Source organism: Thermobia domestica, chromosome 1, assembly GCF_964235325.1.
Source record: "Thermobia domestica chromosome 1, izTheDome1.hap1.1, whole genome shotgun sequence".
Taxonomy (NCBI): domain Eukaryota; kingdom Metazoa; phylum Arthropoda; class Insecta; order Zygentoma; family Lepismatidae; genus Thermobia; species Thermobia domestica.
This window is the reverse complement of record NC_137454.1, coordinates 236510571-236528990: the sequence shown is the minus strand read 5'-3', so window position 1 is coordinate 236528990 and position 18420 is coordinate 236510571.

The following is an 18420-nucleotide window of genomic DNA, read 5'->3' as shown; positions in this document are numbered from 1 at the left end:
TGTAAGATATTTTGGTGGCAATGTTGGTCGATAAGGCGTTGATGTACTTATTGGTATGTAAAGGGAATTAGTTTCTTGAATTGAATATGTGATGGTATGAATGTCATTATACAGTTTGGCCTTTGATGTACGAGGTTGCAATGGCTCTACTGCTGTCGATAGATATGTTTTGTATTGTTTACAGTTGAATTTGTCAAAACGGATGCTAGTTCTTCGAAATTCTGTAGATTGATTCGTATGATGAGTACTAAGTTGTAATTTGATTGGAAGAGGCTCACTTCCTATTGGATCGAGAACATTAATTTGGATTTGTGAAACGTGATTAGCAGAAGTAATGACAATAGCTGGTATGCTTTGTGATACAGGCCTAGTGGGTTTGGAAGATCATGAATGATACCAGGTATGTAAGTTATGACAAAGATTTGAAAGGTAGATTTGTCTATTTCTGATTTGCTGTGCATGTTGAATTCAACCATAATTATGAATTTCTTATAATTATCGGAAATGTGTTGCACGATTACAGTAGGTAGTGGTTTTACAGGTCTGATATAAACTGTAGCAACGATTATAGTTATATTACGGAAGTATAAAGTAATGATGAGATATTCAGGAAGATTTGGCAGCCTACAAAAGTGTCGACATGATGGAATACGTGGAGAAAATTCCACAACTGTTTATTTATTTGTGCGTCTCCTAGGAAGGTGTTAGCCTGTAGAATTAATGTATATCCAGAAAAGTGGCAAATGATGGAGGGAGTGAGAAAGGTTTTGGTAAGGATAAACATTACAGCTTTTTCTTTCACTAACAACGCTTTGAATAAAGCTTTATTTCGATGAATGGATCCAATATTGAGAAATATAAAGACTATATCCATGATCAGTAGGTTAGACAATAGTTTCCAAAGGTACTGTATGAAAATATATATTTTGACCAGAATAAGTAGTATGAAATGTAACATGGAATATTTCTTTTGCTGCGTGGGTGATTTGTTTTAAGACATGTGAACGATGAATTGATTGAATATTTTGAAGAGTAAGCGTTAGAAAGGCAACAATATTGCGTACTGTTATAGAAGAGTCCAGTGATTGTAGAACGTTTGCAGAATAGTTGTATATACGTAGTGGCACCATTTATTCAGGGTGAAATTTGGTATGGACGGATTTGCCTTTACAGTTGTAACTATATGTCGGGTATTGTTCATGACAAGTGTAACAATTTCGGGGTTGTAGATTGGGATATGAATGACTGGAGTGATCACTAGATCAATAGCTGCAGACAGAAGTATTGGCAATATTGTGGTAGAGTGTTGATTATATGTATAGCATTTTTTGCATTGAAGTGTTAGGGGTGTTGATGACCGTGAAAATTTAACTCTGTTTTTGTTATAAATGTATGCCTCACTAGTTAGAAGAGAATCATTAGTGGTATGAGAAGGTGTTAGTACTTGAGCAATGTACGTGGGACATGTAACATTTCTAATTCGTATAACCTTCAGGAATGTGTGTCCTTCGTAGGTAAGTCCCCCCCCTGAATTTCTTTATCGGTATAAGGATCAACACTACGATTCATTACGGAAAGGAGAGGAGGACGGCGAGGTGGTGGTATCTGCTTGCCTTGAGATGCATTGTGGTTAGCAAATTTAACATTTTTTGTCGAAGATATCTATATGCACTTTGTTTTTATAGCGCTGATCATGTTTGCCTTTTCTGTTTTGAAAATAAAACGGTTCCTAGTTTGACTATTTCTTTGAGTGACGCACGAAGAAGGTACTTGTGCAGTTGTAGAGCAACTTCTTTCTCAGTTGAGAAACGTGAATCGAAATGGGTCAACAGAAACGAGTACATTGACTGAGATAAAGTTTGACGTAAAGTTGGAGCAGTAGAATTTGTTTCCATGTTCATACTGTTGTTTACTATATCTGGTGTAGCGTGTGCTTTCTTTGCAGCTGGTGAGAATTGCAAGCGGTTAGAATAAGTTTGCATGATTGAAGAGCTGGAAGCCACAGGCATAACAGAGCTTCTGGTACGACCAGATATGGTTTGTGACTGCACTTGCATTTCTTCCACTTTAGTGGAGCAGCCAGGAAGTTTACGCTAATTATTGCTACCTAGTAAGGTTACGATTGATACTTTGATACATTTTGACAGTTTATACTTGGGAGTTGGCATCAAGAAAGATATGGTAGAGAATTTTTATTATCGATAGATGCACAATATTATAATTAAAAATAAATGAAATATGGAGAGTTTAATTGACACGTTAATGTGTTTTAGGTTCTGATAAGAACTATTTGATTTATAATGTCACAGAACAATATTTGATTAGTATATTATTGTTATTCATATGCAATAGATACAGCATATCGTATCTAGTATTAATAATTATATTATTTGAAATATGACAAGCACACATGATAGTTGCTAATTTAACTTCTAAAATAAGGTATGGTTTATGATTTTTTTCTGGATAATGAAAAAAAATGAAATGAAATCTTTGAGTTTTACGTCCCATGCTTATGCCGGTTAGGGTAAAGGAGACGGTGATGATGAGTAATGAATGAAAAAGGTGGAATGAAGAATGTGGGAGGAAACGGGAGAACCCCGAGAAAACCCACACACACGGTGATTGTCCACAACAAAGTTCTTGTGGATTTGATTGCTACAGAACCGTTATGTATCAACATTAAATATGAACCATTATACCAATTGACAAATATTATAATATTCGAAATTTTTTGTCTGCATGATTGTCAGACTGAAATGTCTAGTTTCACAAAAGTTACGTACATTACAATATTAAATCAAGAGTAATCAATATTATACTCTTTGATTACTTTTCAAACTTCAAAATTAAATGTTGAACTTTGAAAAAAAATGTAGAATCGAAATGAAAACTGGAAACAGTATTCAAAATGCAAGTCTTGTAATGTGTGTGCAATTGCAAATTCATTGCAAGACTTGCATTTTGAATACTGTTTCCAGTTTTTATTTCGATTCTACATTTTTTTTCAAAGTTCAACATTTAATTTTGAAGTTTGAAAAGTAATCAAAGAGTATAATATTGATTACTCTTGATTTAATATTGTAATGTACGTAACTTTTGTGAAACTAGACATTTCAGTCTGACAATCATGCAGACAAAAAATTTCGAATATTATAATATTTGTCAATTGGTATAATGGTTCATATTTAATGTTGATACATAACGGTTCTGTAGCAATCAAATCCACAAGAACTTTGTTGTGGACAATCACCGTGTGTGTGGGTTTTCTCGGGGTTCTCCCGTTTCCTCCCACATTCTTCATTCCACCTTTTTCATTCATTACTCATCATCACCGTCTCCTTTACCCTAACCGGCATAACCATGGGACGTAAAACTCAAAGATTTCATTTCATTTTTTTCATTATCCAGAAAAAAATCATAAACCATACCTTATTTTAGAAGTTAAATTAGCAACTATCATGTGTGCTTGTCATATTTCAAATAATATAATTATTAATACTAGATACGATATGCTGTATCTATTGCATATGAATAACAATAATATACTAATCAAATATTGTTCTGTGACATTATAAATCAAATAGTTCTTATCAGAACCTAAAACACATTAACGTGTCAATTAAACTCTCCATATTTCATTTATTTTTAATTATAATATTGTGCATCTATCGATAATAAAAATTCTCTACCATATCTTTCTTGATGCCAACTCCCAAGTATAAACTGTCAAAATGTATCAAAGTATCAATCATAACCTTACTAGGTAGCAATAATTAGCGTAAACTTCCTGGCTGCTCCACTAAAGTGGAAGAAATGCAAGTGCGGTCACAAACCATATCTGGTCGTACCAGAAGCTCTGTTATGCCTGTGGCTTCCAGCTCTTCAATCATGCAAACTTATTCTAACCGCATGCAATTCTCACCAGCTGCAAAGAAAGCACACGCTACACCAGATATAGTAAACAACAATATGAACATGGAAACAAATTCTACTGCTCCAACTTTACGTCAAACTTTATCTCAGTCAATGTACTCGTTTCTGTTGACCCATTTCGATTCACGTTTCTCAACTGAGAAAGAAGTTGCTCTACAACTGCACAAGTACCTTCTTCGTGCGTCACTCAAAGAAATAGTCAAACTAGGAACCGTTTTATTTTCAAAACAGAAAAGGCAAACATGATCAGCGCTATAAAAACAAAGTGCATATAGATATCTTCGACAAAAAATGTTAAATTTGCTAACCACAATGCATCTCAAGGCAAGCAGATACCACCACCTCGCCGTCCTCCTCTCCTTTCCGTAATGAATCGTAGTGTTGATCCTTATACCAATAAAGAAATTCAGGGGGGGACTTACCTACGAAGGACACACATTCCTGAAGGTTATACGAATTAGAAATGTTACATGTCCCACGTACATTGCTCAAGTACTAACACCTTCTCAAACCACTAATGATTCTCTTCTAACTAGTGAGGCATACATTTATAACAAAAACAGAGTTAAATTTTCACGGTCATCAACACCCCTAACACTTCAATGCAAAAAATGCTATACATATAATCAACACTCTACCACAATATTGCCAATACTTCTGTCTGCAGCTATTGATCTAGTGATCACTCCAGTCATTCATATCCCAATCTACAACCCCGAAATTGTTACACTTGTCATGAACAATACCCGACATATAGTTACAACTGTAAAGGCAAATCCGTCCATACCAAATTTCACCCTGAATAAATGGTGCCACTACGTATATACAACTATTCTGCAAACGTTCTACAATCACTGGACTCTTCTATAACAGTACGCAATATTGTTGCCTTTCTAACGCTTACTCTTCAAAATATTCAATCAATTCATCGTTCACATGTCTTAAAACAAATCACCCACGCAGCAAAAGAAATATTCCATGTTACATTTCATACTACTTATTCTGGTCAAAATATATATTTTCATACAGTACCTTTGGAAACTACTGTCTAACCTACTGATCATGGATATAGTCTTTATATTTCTCAATATTGGATCCATTCATCGAAATAAAGCTTTATTCAAAGCGTTGTTAGTGAAAGAAAAAGCTGTAATGTTTATCCTTACCAAAACCTTTCTCACTCCCTCCATCATTTGCCACTTTTCTGGATATACATTAATTCTACAGGCTAACACCTTCCTAGGAGACGCACAAATAAATAAACAGTTGTGGAATTTTCTCCACGTATTCCATCATGTCGACACTTTTGTAGGCTGCCAAATCTTCCTGAATATCTCATCATTACTTTATACTTCCGTAATATAACTATAATCGTTGCTACAGTTTATATCAGACCTGTAAAACCACTACCTACTGTAATCGTGCAACACATTTCCGATAATTATAAGAAATTCATAATTATGGTTGAATTCAACATGCACAGCAAATCAGAAATAGACAAATCTACCTTTCAAATCTTTGTCATAACTTACATACCTGGTATCATTCATGATCTTCCAAACCCACTAGACCTGTATCACAAAGCATACCAGCTATTGTCATTACTTCTGCTAATCACGTTTCACAAATCCAAATTAATGTTCTCGATCCAATAGGAAGTGAGCCTCTTCCAATCAAATTACAACTTAGTACTCATCATACGAATCAATCTACAGAATTTCGAAGAACTAGCATCCGTTTTGACAAATTCAACTGTAAACAATACAAAACATATCTATCGACACCAGTAGAGCCATTGCAACCTCGTACATCAAAGGCCAAACTGTATAATGACATTCATACCATCACACCTTCAATTCAAGAAGCTAATTCCCTTTACATACCAATAAGTACATCAACGCCTTATCGACCAACATTGCCACCAAAATATCTTACATTTATCACTCGCTCTCGACAGTTTTATCGTGACTATCAATGTACAAAAAAAAATCCAAAATCACTCTTCGTCACCGATAACTTCAGAGGATGGTCAAAAATTACATCTGTGGTTACAAGCTACCGTGCCGGGTTAAAATCTGTAATACTCTCTGACGTCACTCATCCTAACAAATAGTGGAAACATTTCAATGCTCTTTGCGGAAACATAGTAAAACACGATATCCACTATTAAATGATATCTTCCCCGCCAAGTGAACTTTGTGGTGCACAAACACCGTGTGTGTGGGTTTTCTCTTGGTTCCCCCGTTTCCTCCCACTTTCTTCATTCCACCATTTCATTCATTAGTCATCATCACTGTCTCCTTTAGCCTAACCGGCATAATCGTGTGACGTAAAACTCAAAGATTTCATTTTAAATAATGTCTTACCTATATAGACAGACTCCTCCAAAGCTGATGCTTTTGGTGATTTCCTTCAAAACATCTTCACACCACAACTCCTACATATTCATATAGACATCCAGCCGACACAATCAATCCATCTTCTCCTTCATTACAGCTTCATATCCTTCATACTCTTCCGCAAAATAAACCTCTAATAATAAAAACAAATTGGTTGGTATCATTTTCATTCAAATATCATAATACAGCTAAAACATTTGTCACTATACTGAAGAGATAGGATCAACAAACGTAACATAAAACATATCTTGCAGAAAATAAAGGAATCATTATAATGAAAACAATAATATGCAATTGTTAAAGTCAATATAGTCTCAAAACTGTCACCTAAGATAAACAAGTGTTTATAGTTACTGATAACTAAATTATTCTTTCTTTGTATGTGCTGAAAATATGAACAAATCCTACAATGTGTTGATCCCCTAATTAATACGTTTATTTAAATGGACATAACATTCATCTATTCACAAACATTGTTTTGGGAGGATTTCAAACCTTCAAAGCATTTAATACTGAAAATGTCATAATCTATAATACAATTAAATTATCATGTAATTCATCAGTAGCGAAAATAGTGTATAGTTTGTGTCTGTAAACAATCTGAAATAAAAAATACTTGATGTCACTATTAAACAAAAATACATAGTCTTCATAAGTAAAAATTGTTATTTTCTTAGCCATCATATTCTCCTGATATGTCTCCACATCATAAAGTCAGGTCTCATCGTTTTAGTTTTTTTACCAATTACTTGTAAATATTCCTTATGATTCTTTAAACTTCATGTATTTGAAAAAACTGTTCAATAAGGATACAATGTTCTTCAGTACAAGAAAATTAGTCCATATTCGTAGAAAGTTACCCTTAATGTTATGCTTACTGATATACAAATATAAAATTCACAGTGTGTTTGTTCAACTCTTCATCATCAACTCGTAAATCAATCCAGTATTTATTCAATATGTAGGTTATAAATATATAATTTCAATTTACCTGCGTTTATACAATTATATTTATCTTATCAAATTTCTTTAACAAAAGAAAATGTCTACAATAACAAGTTAATATAAGCAGTAAAATAAATGAAATATAAAGTTATGTAAAAGAAAATAAAATGCATATCCATTAGTATTTATTAATTGAATGAATAAATATTCAAAATAATTAGTCTTTTAGTATAACAGCAAAACGTCCTAGTCTGTCATTCAAAACTCTAATAATTTAAATACTATGTAGTACATGGTAATGACGTATACTAAGTCATATTTAACGTCAATATGCCTTGTTAATATACAAACATTTTAAAAATATTTATGGTTTTATAAATGAATATTTGAAGTAAAACAATTCAATCTGACATTCATGCAATTAATAATTCAGATAAGTCAACAGATGTCGCTAGTTGTGGTACCTCTTATCTAACATGAGTAATCTTGGTATTATACTAATCAATCCTTAAATGTAAACCTAATATATCTTATAATGAAAGAAAACAAATCAATCTGGCATTCATATATTCTAATAATTCAAATAAGTTAATAGATGTCGCTAGTTGTATTGCCTTCTATCTAACATATATATATTTCGGTATTGTAATAATCAAAATATCCAACTTTAATGTAAAGCAAATACATCTTATGACAAAAGAGCAAATCACGCTAACATTCACGTATTTAATACTTCAAATAAAATAATAGCTGTCGCTAGTTGCGCTGCCTCATATCAAAAATAAATGACTAATGCCAAAAACAAAAGTGTCTCCATAAATGTAAACCAAATATATCTTATTATAAAAGCAAAACATACCCATCTGTCAATTCTATTTAAATGGCTTTAAACAAAACAATAATTGTCACTATTTGTGATGGCCTGGCTATCTATTAATTAAATGTCAATAGTACACTCTTCAGTTAGCATTACATGTAATTGCAATGCCTTTATGTTATAAAGTACTATGTGGCAATCTGTCAATTATGTATTTAGTAGTTCAAGAGGATGATACTTGTCACTAGGTGTGGTGTTTTGTATCTAAAATAAATAAATAACAATATTCCAAGAATCATCTGTCAAACCTAATATTCTAAATCAATTAATTCTTATTATTAAAGCAATACATATCATTATATCTCTCAAGATCATAATAATTCATAATCAAAGAATTTCTTAGTAAAAAAACTATAATTCCAATGACATAATAAGTCTCTACCGTACATTTTCACTGATAACTCAAAACATTCTCCAGTGAATCATAATATTGGTCATAGTTAAAACTGTTACTTTAGTTAATTCCATTTAAGTAAATCTAAATGACATTAATAAACATACCATTTATAGATAATTAAAAGAGTCGATATCATCAATATTTATAAATAATGTACTTCTATCTGCTAATTGCAATACTAATAAATTAAAGTTATATAAATAGAGTATCTCCAATCCAGTATAATAGCTGTCACTATTGTACAAATCAATTGTCCTTGCTCTTAAAGCATAGTAACCATCTACTTCTTAAAAAACTAGTAATTTCAAACGTACAAAGTATAGTCTAAACTTGTGTTCCTAGTAAACCGTAGTTAGTATTAGTTATCAATAGTTCATACTTAATTTTGTGTCATATTTCAATATAAAATAAATTCTAATCCTACTGTAATATCTACAAATAGTCGTAGAAAACTAATTTATCCTAAAATGTATGCAATATGTGAACAATAAAGTAGTAAATCAGTGGACACATAATTAAAGTTCTAATCAGTATAATAGGTAAATATTATTCATCGCTAAATTCAACCATAGTTCTTTGTCTTCAATCCTATTTCAAATATAGTTACCAATTCTGATAAATAGTTTCTAATATGGCCTAATGTGATATAACAAACTAATTTGTAGTTGTTTCTGGTAATGTTACATGAATATAATACATTAATCAGGTTTCAAGTTTAAATAGTGTAATTATAATTCAACAAATTTAAATCAACATCCATAAATAAACCAAGTTACATCAAACAAAGCTCTATCTTGCAATCTGAAATTCCAAATCTTAATGCATACAAGTTTCCGTGAATTCTTTTCTAGAAACCATTAAGCCTTATATCTAATATCCAAACAATAAAGTATCAATCATTTTCACCATCATACAGTAATAGCGTGTAATTAATCTGTATCTCTATACAAAACTAAACTCCAAAATGACATAATTCAGCATAATACAAAGTGTAATCAGCCAAATCTTCATATGATGGTTCTGTAGGGTACCACAATACAAGTTATGTCAAATTCTAATGTTATCGTGCATTGTAAATTTAAAAATATCTACACTATACTAAATATCAATGTGCCATATATGCATCACATGTCAATTTGTGAATCTCTGATTCCCAACTTCAATTAAACCTATGTCAAATACACTGTCAATAACAATATATTCTAGTCTTAGATATAATCAAATTCACATATACTCCATAAAAATATTTTTACAGTAAACAACCAAGACACTTAACATAAAATTTCAAGACAAAAACAGTTTTTACCTATAATGATTCTGTCAGTGATTTAAATGTATATAAATTAAGTCAAATAAAGCACATACATTAAAATATTGTTGTACAACATAAAAATAAATAATCAGCTAGCACATCCACGTGAAAACCAAAAGGCTTGTGAATCAAGCCCAGTTGTGAGTACAAAATTAAATATCCGTAGTATATTTACTTCAAAGTATAATAATACATTCCTTAGCAAGTTTAAACTAAAAACTCCCTATAAAAGGCATTAACTATAATCTTCGGCTAAATCAATAGTCTCGGTACTGTATCCATTGTAAGTCTTAAGTCCACATAATATATAAATAGTTCTGCAACACTATCTATCACATAAATTGAATAACTTTTACCCTACAATTATCAACAATTTCCCATTAAATTCGCTTCCAACAATGGAATACCCTCTATTCTTACTTATAGTGCACACACTTCGTAGCTAGTATCGTCAATACTCTTGGTTCAATTCTGGACCATGTATGTTTGTAATGGACAAACATCGTACATATGGAATTTTCTCGGGGTTCTCCCGTTTCCTCCTACATTCTCATTCCACCGTTTCATTCATCTTAAAAGAGAAAGTCACCACATAGTGTTCTAATACAAGTTACCTTAACATGCATAATCGTAGGACGATAAACTTAAAATTATTTAGTGTTCAATTGTAACTTCTGGAGCGTAAAATTTTTTTAGTGCAATTCCTGATAAGACTATCAAAATCAAATATTTCTGTAATCATATCTTCATTCAGTAAACAAATATTCATTTCACCTACAAAAACAATAATCATCATGCAATAAACGTATATACCATTCAAACGCTGTAACAGAATTTCTAAGTAAATTCAACTATAAAGTTTCCAGTTATAAAGAAAAATTCTAATTTCAAAGCATAATTCAAATAACTCCAATATAAATCAAACCGTTAATGCTAATTTCATGCAAGTAAAACAGCTTAAAACCATTGCAGGTTCTAGTAAAATTAGTGCCATACGTAGTAAATATAGTTTAATTAGTAAAATTCACCCTTAACTTGACAATCCATAATCTCACCATTATTTTGAATACAAGCTGTATTAAATTAGTAATAAAATTATTAAATTCGGGTCTTATATCTTGAATGTCTATGCATTAATATTGTAAATAAAAATACAGCACCCTAAATAAAAATAAGTATCTAACAAAACAAAAAATGGGTGTCCTTAAAATTCACCCTCTAAAATATCTAAAATACAATTTCAGTTTCAACCTATGTATGGAATGACTATTCTTATGCATATATAATATGAAATTTAAACAGCGCAAAGTTAGATTGGCAAACAAGACTTCTACGCATTTTCAAATTGATTGTTCGTTGGTACCAATTACATAACTAGTAGGATACATACACTAAACATTAAAATCTAAATATCACAATCCAAAAGTAAACTAAAATCAGATGGTCTCCGCAATTAGTAACAAAATAATAATAGCATATCAAATAGTTGTAACGTGCAATTTCATATTTAAATAATAATAGGGGTATGCAATAAAAATGATCGCATCTACATGTTATGTACTGTTATTTCTATATCCAATTTCATATACTAAAAAACCCAATCATGTGCTTATAATAATTTCCTGCAACATACAAAATTAACTCTCTTCCAGTCATATATATCCTGACACAACGGAGTAGTAATTCAAAGAGCCCAAGTTCCAATTCTAATAATAATAATAATAGTAATAATAATAATAATAATAATAATAATAATAATAATAATAATAATAATAATAACAATAATAATAATAATAATAAATTCCAATTCAAGCTGTATTAACAATAACAAAAAGAGTTGTCTATAAAGAACATGGTTCTGACTTGCAAGGTGCAACAAATATCCTACAATCAAATGCTGTACCTGCAATCAGTGTCAAATAAGCCATGTTTTTGGAAAAAGGCGACATAAAAGTACCAACATACAACGTTAGCTTGTAAACATAGTTAGTTTCGGATAGTGTACGTGTAAGCGCCATAAAAATATCCACATTCCAATAATGTATAGTTTCTCGTACTTTTTTAAAAAATTCTTCAATACATAAGTGCACAATAATTATGTTTTTCATAAAATTACAATATCAAATTCATATATCACTCAATGAATTATTATTTTATTAAATTCAAAAATAGCCTGAATCAAATAGTCAACCGAGGTTATAAATATACCTAAAACCGGAAAATACAACTGCGGTATCGCAATATTTGTTTGCTTTCGGTTCGCGCAACAAGTTCTTCTACGTCATAAAGAAAATTGTCAACATCAATGAACCACCAACCGCAACTAGGAAATAGGCAGCAGCGGAGGTGTTATTAAAGGTAAGTGAACTTTGTCTTCTTACTTAAGTTAAAGTATTGGATAAACATACACATGTTTAGATAACAGTTAAAGTGTGTCGTTATCTATAAAGGAAAATACCATTAACGTCCTCAGCTGGCAAGCGGCGGATATACAAAGCAGGCGAGCAAAAAAACTCGCGACAATAATGACGCCAGCGCAAAGGTCACACATACGTAATAAGATATACAAAGTAAGCGGTAAAAGTATAAACCAAAGTCGCAGCATAACCAAACAGTAAGGGCGCCAGCGGAAAGGTCACACATACGTGCTAAAATATACAAAACAAGCGATAAAAGTATAAAGCAAAGTCCCAACATAACCAAACAGTAAGGGTGCCAGCGGAAAGATCACACATATGCAATAAGATATATAAAGCAAGCTGTGAAAATATAAAGGAAAATCGCGACAAATTTCGACAGTAAGGGCAACAGCGCAAAGGTCACACATACGTGATAAAGTATACAAAGCGAGCGGTAAAAGTATAAAGGGAAGTCGCGACGGACTCCAATAGTAAGGGCAACAGCGCAAAGGTCACACTTGCGTGATAAGATAAAGGATTATCAATCTGGTGTAATTGCAATATCATTACTTCAATTGAAAAAACTAATTGAAGTGTACTTAAAATAAGTCATAAAAGGGAACAATAATTACATTACATACAAAAATTATCGAAAATCTAGTTACTTTTCGGTGCAACACTGCAAAAAATCACTAAAAATCCCTTAAAAAATCAGGAAAATTTACCTATTTAGGGGAAAAAAGAATCACTGTAATTATTCTCAGTACAGGCAACACTGCGAAATGGCGACAATATAGGGATATAACTACTGTCGAGTTTTAGCTTGACTCGTGCCCATAACTAAACGTTAGAAAAAATGGTTGCTTATTATTATTTTGCTAGACTAATTATATAATAATAACAATGTTGTTATATAAAATTACAAATACAGAATATAGAGAAATATTACACTACAACTAATAAAATGAGAACACATAAACTGGGGGTGAATCAAAACTTGCCAGTAACTAAAATCGATACATGCTTTTTAAAGCTAGTTGTTCCAAACTCTATAATCAACGGAACCCTAAGATACGCAAACTGATCTCAAAGAACTCCAATATTACATACCATCAACAAACTATGTTCTAGTAATGAAGTAGCCTGCTCATCAGAACACAGTTTATTCGTATTAACCCGTTACTGTATGTCGTTAATTATGACACCCTAGTTGTTGATAAATATTTCCCGCCGAGGCACCACTTTACTTTTAAATCCTGTCCACCATCATCTTCAGCTTTTAAGAAAATTATTCTTTCAAATGTTCGAACGATAAAATATTTTCGTTCTCCATCTTTATAGAAACAACTCCAATCAAAGTAAAATACAGTACTGGTACCATTGTACTCGTAATTTACTCACTGAATGTATTGATTTGGAGATGTCAAAGTTTATGACAAAATGTTCCAGGTGCTTGCAATCAGTACACGTGATTTGACTGAGGCTGTCCACATCTTCCAAAAACAAGAAATTGCACTATGATCTTATCTGTTTCTTTGTGTGCCGGTGACTGACTGCCGGTCACCTACATCGTTCATGCTCAATTGCTCCATTCTGAGGAATTCGCTTACAGGAAAGAAACATTTGTTTCCGAAAAAAAAAAAACATATATTGTAGTTACTCATCCGGAATGTAACGCGAAAAAAGTAACGCAAACTAGGTACGTTACTTAAAAATTTGTAACGCGTTACCGTTACAGTTACTTTGAAAAAATGTAACGCGTTACTAGGAAATGTTACTTAAAAATTAACGCGTTACTTGCGTTACGTTACTTCCTAAGACTGTGGAGGCAGAAGTATAACATGGAAATTCTGAATCTTGTGAACAGATGCCATAAATGTTTAAATGAAGGTAGTGATCATGTAGAGAAGTGAGGGAAGATTCAGATATTGTACGAGAATTGTTTTTCCCAATAAATATTGTACTTTTCATTCTGTATAACTAAACAGTCTTTATTTTCTGGATGACCCTCGTTATATGAAACCTGAAAAGTAGATTTTGACATCGTATCATCATAAAATTCATCTTCGAAACTTAAATGGATTCTGTTTTACCGTGGACCTCAACTTTATGGACCCTGTGGGCCTATTATGTACGCTACAATTCAAAGTTTTACGTTTGTTTGTGATTTAAAGCTTCTACCAATTGTGTTTTCTTCAAACAATCAAGTTTTTACATTTAATAACTGTTATTCAGTGATAATAATTGAATTAGTTACCTTGACATTTCTTTTTTAAATGTAACAACAGAAACTACGTGTGAGAAGGTAAGTTCTGGTTATGTTAATGGTCAAAATATATGACAAAATATATATATCGCTTAAAAATCTTCCTTTGCTTAATACATGTAGAATATTATTATATATTAAATTTTAAATTTTTAACGTCCCGTGGTAAATATTTATAGTCTGGGTAACTAATATATCGTAGACCTAATTGATAAAAGTAATAGGTATTGAAAGTGAAGATTGAATTAAAATGATGACAGAAAATGAGCACCATGAAAGCACCAGAATTTTCATGGGAGCACCATGAAAATTCATGCATATCATAAGATTACAAGTCCTGCGATCGAAGAACAGCGTTTCTCAAACCAATTTTTAAACATGAACTATCTTATATTACATGAACTATATTTTCATTAGTCAGAATGTTCTACACATCGTATTTTTGGATCAAAAGATCCAACTTATTTCAATCAAAAATTTTCTTCTAGGCCTTATATCTGGAGAACTACATATAGTGTAGCCAAACCCAAACTAGATATCACTTAACTCACTATGATGTCCTCATTGCGTAAAAAAAAAAAAAAAAAAAAAAAAAAAATACGAAAACTCGATTTAGGGGCCGTTCAAAAATGTTGTGGCCCTGATCCAAAAACTAACTATTGGTCAAAATCGCAATCTTTTGACGCTTTTTTTTTTTTTTTACCATTGCTAAAATTCTTGGCTAACATCGCAATCTTCTCATCCTTTTTCTGATCATTCCTAAAATTCTTGTTTCTATCTTTTCAGTGTATGTTAATATCATTACGCCTATATTTTAAAAGTGGCCAATATTATTCCCGTAATTTCTATTAGTAGAAGTACATGATAATTTCTTTCAGCATAATTGAAGATTATCAAAAATATTTTATTGAGTTGATGGGGTAATAAATTTCGTAAGATATCCATTCTGGAAAGGAACGTAAAGGATGCTTACTTATGCATTAAAAAAACTCATATCCTCAACTATTGTGTGAGACACGAAATTACCTTGAATTTTGATTTTAAGTGGTCCTTCGATCATAGTTTGACAAACGCTGATTTAAATGAACACTATTACTCGTATTGTATATTTCATGTTTATTTCGTATGTTCGAAATAATTCTTCAAATTCGAATTAATTCTTCAAATTCGAATTAATTCTTCAAATGTTGGAAACACTGTTTTGAAAGCACATGGCCATCTGCAGACATCAAGCACCAAGACAACTCTGTTAATATTTAAAGGTTGATATTCATATATTGCATAAATAACCTTTATTAATTTATAACATTATTAAGCAAATTATGTAAACGTTGTCCCTAGTTACAGTCAGTTTAAGGGTTCCCGCGTCCTGTAGTATAAGGATAACATCCTGGGATTTATAAACACATATATAGCAGAATATTATATCTATGACATAAATCGGGTTTATATATACTGAGTGTGTTCAAAAAGTATCAAACTTTATCTTTTCCCACGTAAACCAATGAAGTGCGGGAGAATTGTTCAGTGTAGATGTAGAGGACACTCACGAGTAGTCTTGAGTTATTTTACCACCCGCAGAAAGCATCCATCGCTGGTAGTCGGACGAGTGAAGACGTTTAGTGAGCGGTCGTCCAATTTCAGTTTTTTGTAAAATGACAGAAGAATTTGAGCAACAATATTGCATCAAATTTTGCCAAAAGCTAGGTGATATCCAATCGGATCGGTACCATTCAATCGGATCGGTACATTCAATTTTGAGCGAGAATTTGGCCATGAGTAGAGTGTCCAAGAATTTTGATTCAGGCATTCATCGCGAAACACAATATTGCTGTGTGTCTTCAGGCTCCATACTCACCTGCCATGGCTCTGTGTGAGTTTTGATTATATTCCAAGCTGAAAATTCCACTAAAAGGGTACCAATTTGAGTCAAAAGAAAACATCATGTGGAATGTGACTGCACGGTTTTTTGAAAGCTAAAATGCCGTTGATGATGACAGGTCAATAACGTAGACCTGCCTCTAACCAGTGGGGTACGCTAGGAGAGGTTTCTGGGTTCCTTCCCCTTTCAGCAAAACATTATTTAGGAAAAGTCATTAAGTTATGTATGCAAACACATAAGATGATATTAATTTGATAGCTTGAAAGTGCCCTCTTCAAGAAATTCTGAGCAGGGCCGGATGTGGGGGTGCAAAGGTGCACCCCCTTCTCCTTCGTTGTAAATATACACTGTCTAAAATGAGAAGCTGGCATTGAAAATAGCAACACTTTCGAAACTTTCTACTAGTGCTCTCAAACGGGTCGGGTTGTCGGGTCGGGTCAGTCGGGTCAGCTCGGGTCGGGTTGTCGGGTCGGGTCAGTCGGGTCAGCTCCGGTCGGGTTGTCGGGTCGGGTTATCGGGTGGGGTCAATAGGATCGGGTTGTCGGATCGGGTTATCGTGTCGGGTTAGTCGGGTCAGCTCACTTTGGTCAACTGAGTTTAGGTTGAGATTAAACTCGGCTGGAGTCGAAAGCTGCTGTTTTTCACTAGCTGCCTAATTAAAAATAGCAATTTTCAATTTTTTTTATAGAAGCCATAAATCTATTTTGAACACTTGCAGCTAGTGTTTTTATGGTAAATGCTTATTTTTGCACTTGTGTGTACTTTAATTTGTAAATGTGGAAGATTGATTTTATCAATCGACTGTAATATTAATATCTACTCCAATATGGAGTCTGGATTTAGAACAAAACTAGAAGTTGTTTAACACGTTGCTGCCAAGGGTGAATTTTGTTGTTCACCGGTAGAGTGCCAAGCGTACTTACTTACATTATTCTTGTTTTGTTCATATTTTTTAAAAATAATATTAATATTGAAACATAATCTAAGGCATGGTAGTAAATCCGCGTGCATAAAAGTTGGGGGTCCAATCGGATTTACGTGTGTATATTTTGTTTATGGGCAAGGGGATAAATTACAGTTGAACTGCCAACTCTGTTAGAAAGTTATTTGTTTACTACTACATGTGCAGAAGTGAGAAGTGTGGATATATTCATCTTGCTTTTAGTGCTAATAAGTAATATCTTTGTGCAATGAAAAACGAAGAAATATGCGCAGAACTCGATCTCATTAGTAATAGAGTGTAGTGATCTAGACTTTTCTGAAAATTCAGCAAATGACAGAGACACTGACATCTTGTGAAAATAAATTAGAATAAATAATGAATCCATTGTTAAACTGAAAAAGCAAAACATAGGTCCGATCGGGTCTACAAAAGCAACAAATGCTTGTTACTTGGTATTTAGCGCCCCTAGCGTTAATAATCAATATCAAAGACCAAAACCTACATGTGTAATAAAAACACTACAGTTCAATAACAGTAGAGACAGGATTTAACAATACAAGTACTCTAACGTCAATTCGACGAATTAGAAATTGTGGGTCCGATCGGACCTACAAGAACATTTTCTTAGATCACTCCAGTAGGTCCGATCGGACCCACATGGCAGCTAACGTGTTAAGCAAGGCTAAAAGAAAGATTGGATATTGACGACCAAGCCCCAAGCAGGGCTGCGGTAGCTCAGTGGTAGAGAGTTCATCTCTGGTGCATGGTGTCCATGGTTCGATCCCAGCTTATGCTAAGTAGGCTTTGTGGTGGAGAAACGCCGTGTAGTAGGTTTTCTCGGGGTTCTGTTTCCTCCCACTTTTTCATTCCACCATTTCATTCATTTCTCATGGTCACCGTATCCCTTAGCCTCGGTGCAGAATCGAGGGACCTTAAACTGAATATTTCATTTTATTTCGCCAAGCCCAAGGACATCGATACAAGAACAAGATAAAGATTGGATATGGAAGACGAATTGCATAGTAATCTTGCTCTTGGCCTTGTTTTGGTGATCACTCTTGCTT